We start from the raw sequence: 5,415 nt of genomic DNA on the forward strand, positions 1-5,415 counted from the left end.
AGGTGGGCAGCGCGTGGGGCTGTGTCCACAGGAGTGGGCGTGGCCGCGGGCTCCTGGAGCCTCAGTGCTTGGCTCCGTCCCAGCAGCTGTCCCCGGGCGTCGGGCATCTGCTAAGTCACTTAAGTCGCTCCCGGGGCAGGAAGGGACCGTCGCCTGAGGCCTCCTCCCGGGGGCCCTGCGCCTTTCTGGGTTGGCGTTGATGGTTGATGGTAGCCTGTGACCAGTTTTGCCTCTTAAACCAAATTAAGAAATTTTTTTAAAGAAAGCCTTAAAATACACGTTCTCTGCTACCCCCTGGGTAACCTGAGCTTTCCCTGCGGAGCAGCTGAGGCCTGCGGCTGTGTTCTGGGGGACAGGGAATGGAGGGGCGGGGTCGGCTGAGACTTGACTGTCTCATTTACACATACTGATTTTTTAGAGAGGAAGGGAGAGGGAGAGGGAGAGAAACATCAATGCTGAGAGAGAACCATGGATCGGCTGCCTCCCGCACGCCCCCCACTGGGGATGGAGCCCACAACCCGAGCCTGTGCCCTTGACCAGAATCAACCCCGGGACCCTTCAGTCCGCAGGCTGACGCTCTATCCGCTGAACCAGACTGGCCAGGGCCATAGTGATTTTTAAAATTAAATTTGTTGAGGTAACAGGTGCGCACCATTATCATTTGGCATCTGAGCGCCATAGCGAGGTCTCCACCCAGTCTGGTCTTCGCCCAGTTCCCCCCACACCCCTCTTCTGGGCATCAGGCCCTTACTTCTCTGTACCTGCGAGTTTGTTTCCATTTCGTTCCCTTCATTTTTAGATTCCACATGTGAGAGAAATCACATGGGGTCTGTCTGTCTGTCTGAATGATGTCACTTAGTATAATCGCTTCGGGGCATCCGTCCATGTTGTCACAAAGGGTAAGACTTCACTCGTTTTATTGCTGAGTAATACTCCATTGTATATATGCATCACAGCTTTTTGTTAATTTCTTTATATTGATTTTAGAGAGAGAGACGTGGATTTGTTGTTCCACTTATTTATGCACCTATTGGTTGACCCTTTATGGGCCTGACCGGGGATTGAAACCCAACATTGCTGTATGGGGACGATGCTCTAACCAGGAGCCGCCGGCCCGGCCAGCCCCCAGCTGCTTCACCAGCTCCCACGACGGGTATGTGGGCAGCTTCCATGTCTTGGCTGCTGCAGGTCCCGCTGCAGTGGGCACGGGTGCCTGTGTCTTTGAACAGATGCTCCCATACCCTTTGGGTAAACACCCAGAAGAGGGTTGCGGGTCATGTGGTCGCTCTGCTTTTAATGTTTTTGAGGAAACACCATGCTATTTTCCACGGCGGCTGCACCAGGTTACGTCCCACCAGCGTGGGCAGGCGCCCTGTGCTCCCCGCCCGGCCAGGGCTTGTTCTTTCTTGTCTTGACGGCAGCCTTTCTGACAGGTGGGAGCTGGTACCGGGGGGTGGGTTTGCATTTCCTCATCAGCGGTGTTGACCGCCCTTCGTGTGCTTTTGGCGGGAGCGTCCCTCGACCTGCCTGTGTGGGTGCTCTGTCAGACGTGTGGGAGGTTAAAGGAGAGCCTCCTACTGCGTGCGACTCGTACGACTGTCGCTGCTCGCGTACCCTGGCTCCTGCGTTGGGCACATGCAGAGTGAGTGCTGTTCGTCTTGACGGATCGCCCTTTCTCGGTGAGATGTCCACCTTTGCCTCTTGTTGCCTTTCTTGAGCTGACATTGATTCTGCCTGATGTAAGCATGGCGGCACCTGCTTCCTTCCGGACGCCGTGTGCTGGGTGCCAGCGTCCCCTGCCCCCGAGCCTGTCGTCTCTGGAGCTGGGGCGGGTCTAGTTCTGGGTCCATCGGCTGCTCTGAGCCTGTGCCGGGAGCCGGTCCATCCTTGCTGTTTCAAGGGACCTGGCATATATGGCATACTGTCCTTAATATGTTTGCTCACCTTCTTGGCACTATGTGTTTTAACCAAGGTCACCTCTCTGAGAAAGGTTGTTTCCCCAGGTAGGGATTTTCCCCCGAAGTTAGGGAGGAAATAAAACCCCTTAACGAAGTGCCAGGCGGGTAATTAATCACTTTAACTACGAACAATCATGCTTAAACTACATAATCTTTACTCCCTGGAATGGAGATAAGAAACACCCTAACCTTTGGAATAGAGATTGATAGGATTGGAATCAACTGGTATAAATACAGATGTAACAAGACAACAGGACATAGAACTTAGAAGACAGAACCTAGACACAGAACTTAGCGAGAGAACATGGCAAAAGATCCTGGACAGAACCTGGCTACAGAACTTGGCTAGAGAACCTAGACAGAACCTGGCTGAAGAACCCGGCTACAGAACCTGGCGACCGAACCTGGCTGGAGCTCCTAACCAGCACTTCGCTGGAGATCTAGACCAGAACTTGGCTGGAGATCCTGGCTAGAGATCCTGGCTAGGCTGCTGATCAACTGAACGCTGTCTCCGTGTCATTCCTTCTTCGCCGACTCCGTCCACACCTTTGGGAACCCCTGGACCTGCTGGGGTTGGACCCCGGCAAGCCTGGAGACGGTGAGCGGTGAGCCCTCCGTTCACCTCCGGGACCAGTGCTGGCTGTGACTGACCTCCTCTGGCAGCTCTGTCCGTGTTCCTTCCGGGCCCTGCCGCCGGTTGGGTGGTGGTGGTTCTGACATCCTCTGTTCTCTCTGCTTCGCGTTTGGTGCCTCGGCTCTGGCTGTTGGTCTCCGACAAAGCCGTCTTGTTCTGTCGGTAGCTCCTTATCTCCATCTGCCCTGCAGGTTTGTGCATCCCCTCCTCCCTTTCTAGGTATTTTTGTCACATTCTCTGTGCTGTTCTCCGTGACTAAATGGAAGCAGCTGTCGTTTTTTAAACTGTAAGAGGACATTTATGGGGTGAATCATGGCGGTAGAAAAAGTGATTCCTAAAAGAAATGGGCTTAGGGACCAAGTTACAGCGGCCAAGGAAGGGCCCTAGAGCCGGGAGCGAGGACGCCGATGCGAGGGCCTGGGCCGGGCGGGGAGCGGGCGGCTCGGAGGGAGCGCCAGCTGTGGTCGTTTTAATGCCCTTTTCCCTTCCCTTTTATGCTGATTAAGTGCTCGACACCCTGTTCTGTCTGTCTGTCACCTTCGGCTCCTGCGTCTGAGGATGCGTCTGGCGGTGGCCTGGCTGGTGCTTCTCTGCTGAGTGCACCCTCCGCTCCCTCCCGGCTGCTCTCCGCCAGAAACCTGGGACCTAGGGTTTCCTCTGGGGACCATCTCCCCCGAGTTTTGAGAACTCGGTTTTGTCACGAACTTTTGACAGTTTTTACAATGTGTCTTGTTACTTCCTGCCTTGACTATCCTGGGAGCCACCCCCCACACCCCCTGTCCCAGGTTGCCCTGCCCTTCCGCATGGAGTGGAGGGCTCCCCTCTCCCATGGAGTCTTGTCTGTCTGTCTGTCCCGTCGCCCTGGGCGGCCTTCTCGTTGGGGACCTCCGTCCAGAGTGTCTGTCTGTCCCTCTTCATGGTGTCCGTCTCTGGGGTCAGGTGCTCACTGTGCGCATTGAGCTGTTCTGCGTCACTGGACTGCCCGCGTGTCCGTGTCTTGTTGCTTCGTGGTGGCTGCTGTGGATTCTCCGTGTGACTTTGAACTTGGCGTCTGGAGACTCGTTTCCTGTGTTGCCTGTCGCGTTGTTCGTGGTGTTTCGTGGTTGTACTTCTCGCTGGGGGCAGGCGGTGAGCACCTGTCTCAGTGATGGCGAACCTATGACACGCAAACTCATTTTTTTGGTTGATTTTTCTTTGTTAAAATGGCACTTAAATATATAAAATATAAGTCTTTGTTTTACTCTGGTTGCAAAGATCAAAACATTTCTATATGTGACACGGCACCAGAGTGAAGTTGGGGTTTTTCAAAACCCTGGCACGCCGAGCTCCAAAGGTTCGCCATCACTGCCCTGGCGCCCGGAGGCACTGCTGGGTTTTATCATTCAACCGGTGGGCGACCACAGGTAGTTCTGTTTGCCAGGAGATGGCGCTGTACACAAGGTGTGGTGATGCCGGGCCGGGTGGGGGTCCCTGTGGTCGGGGAGCCGCTGCCTGGGGGAGGGTTTGAAGCCTGCTGCTCCTGTCCTCCCCGCCCCACCCCTCCCCACTCGGAAAGCTGGCTCCACTGTCCAGGAACGGCCTCCCTGCCTTCGGGGCTTGTTTTCCCTGGAGTGGGCTCCTGAGATGTTATCTTTGCTCCCGCGTGTCATGAGGAACCGAGGCAGGCTGGGGTACTGGCCCTGGGTCCATGAGGTGGAGCTGTGGGTGCTGTCTGGAGGACCAGGCCGTGTGTGTGCGTGTGTGTGTGTACGTGTGTGTGTGCGTGTGCGTGGGTGACGTGCTCTCCTCTGTCAGCAGTGCTGAGGCAGAAACGGGCCGTCCGTGTACATGTGTGTACGTGTGGGTGTGCGTGTGCGTGTGTGACGGGCTCACCTCTGTCAGCAGTGCTGAGGCAGAAACGGGCCGTCCGTGTACATGTGTGTACGTGTGGGTGTGCGTGTGCGTGTGTGACGGGCTCACCTCTGTCAGCAGTGCTGAGGCAGAAACGGGCCGAGCCACCGTCCTGCTGCTGGCGGGACGGGTGTGTCCTGGGCTCTGCTTGTTGAAGGGCAGGCCTCTGTGGTGACGGGGACAGCTCGCCATCGCTCCCCCTGGTGGAAGGGAAGCCGCGGCCTGGCCTCTGCACCCAGGGGTGTGTGCCCGCAGGCGGTTCCTGGCTGTGCTCCCCTTGTGGTCACTGAGGCCCCCCAGACAGCCAGGTGCTCCGGGCGCCGCCCGCACAGCTCCCTGCCGACCTGCCCCCTGCGCTCCTCAGGCTGTTCTGCTGCCCTGGACACTGTTGGTGCGGACGGACCTGTCCGGTCCAGCCGTCTGCTCCAGGCCCTGCCAGGCTCTGGCGGCACTGCCCCTCCCCCACCAGCCCAGGTCCTGTCCTTGGTGACCAGGCGTGCGGAGTGGGGCACCCACACAGGACCAGGGGTGGTGGTGCCTCCCATGGGAAGGGAGGGCACGCTGAGAACGCCGGCGCAGCCACGGTGGGCGTCGTCCCTCATCCTGTGTGCCGTCCTGGCTTTTGGTTCTGCCCTAATAGGCGAGGGGGTGTCACCCCCCTTTTGCTGGTCCCTTCTGACAACCCTGGGCCTGAGTCCCTGCTGATGGCCCAGGCACGAGGCCGCAGGGCGCCCGGTCTGCTGTCCGAGGCCCCGTCGCTGACCGCAGGGGCTCCGTGCAGCCGGGCAGGGCAGAGCGCAGGACCCAGGTGATCAGCTCCCCCCGTGGGCTGCTGGGGCCTGACTGGCTCTGCTCCGCTGCAGGTACATGTCGCAGAGCAAGCACGCCGAGGCCCGCGAGCTCATGTGCTCCGGGGCGCTGCTCTTCTTCAGC

This window comes from Myotis davidii, unplaced genomic scaffold, assembly GCF_000327345.1.
Source record: "Myotis davidii unplaced genomic scaffold, ASM32734v1 scaffold1320, whole genome shotgun sequence".
Lineage (NCBI taxonomy): Eukaryota > Metazoa > Chordata > Mammalia > Chiroptera > Vespertilionidae > Myotis > Myotis davidii.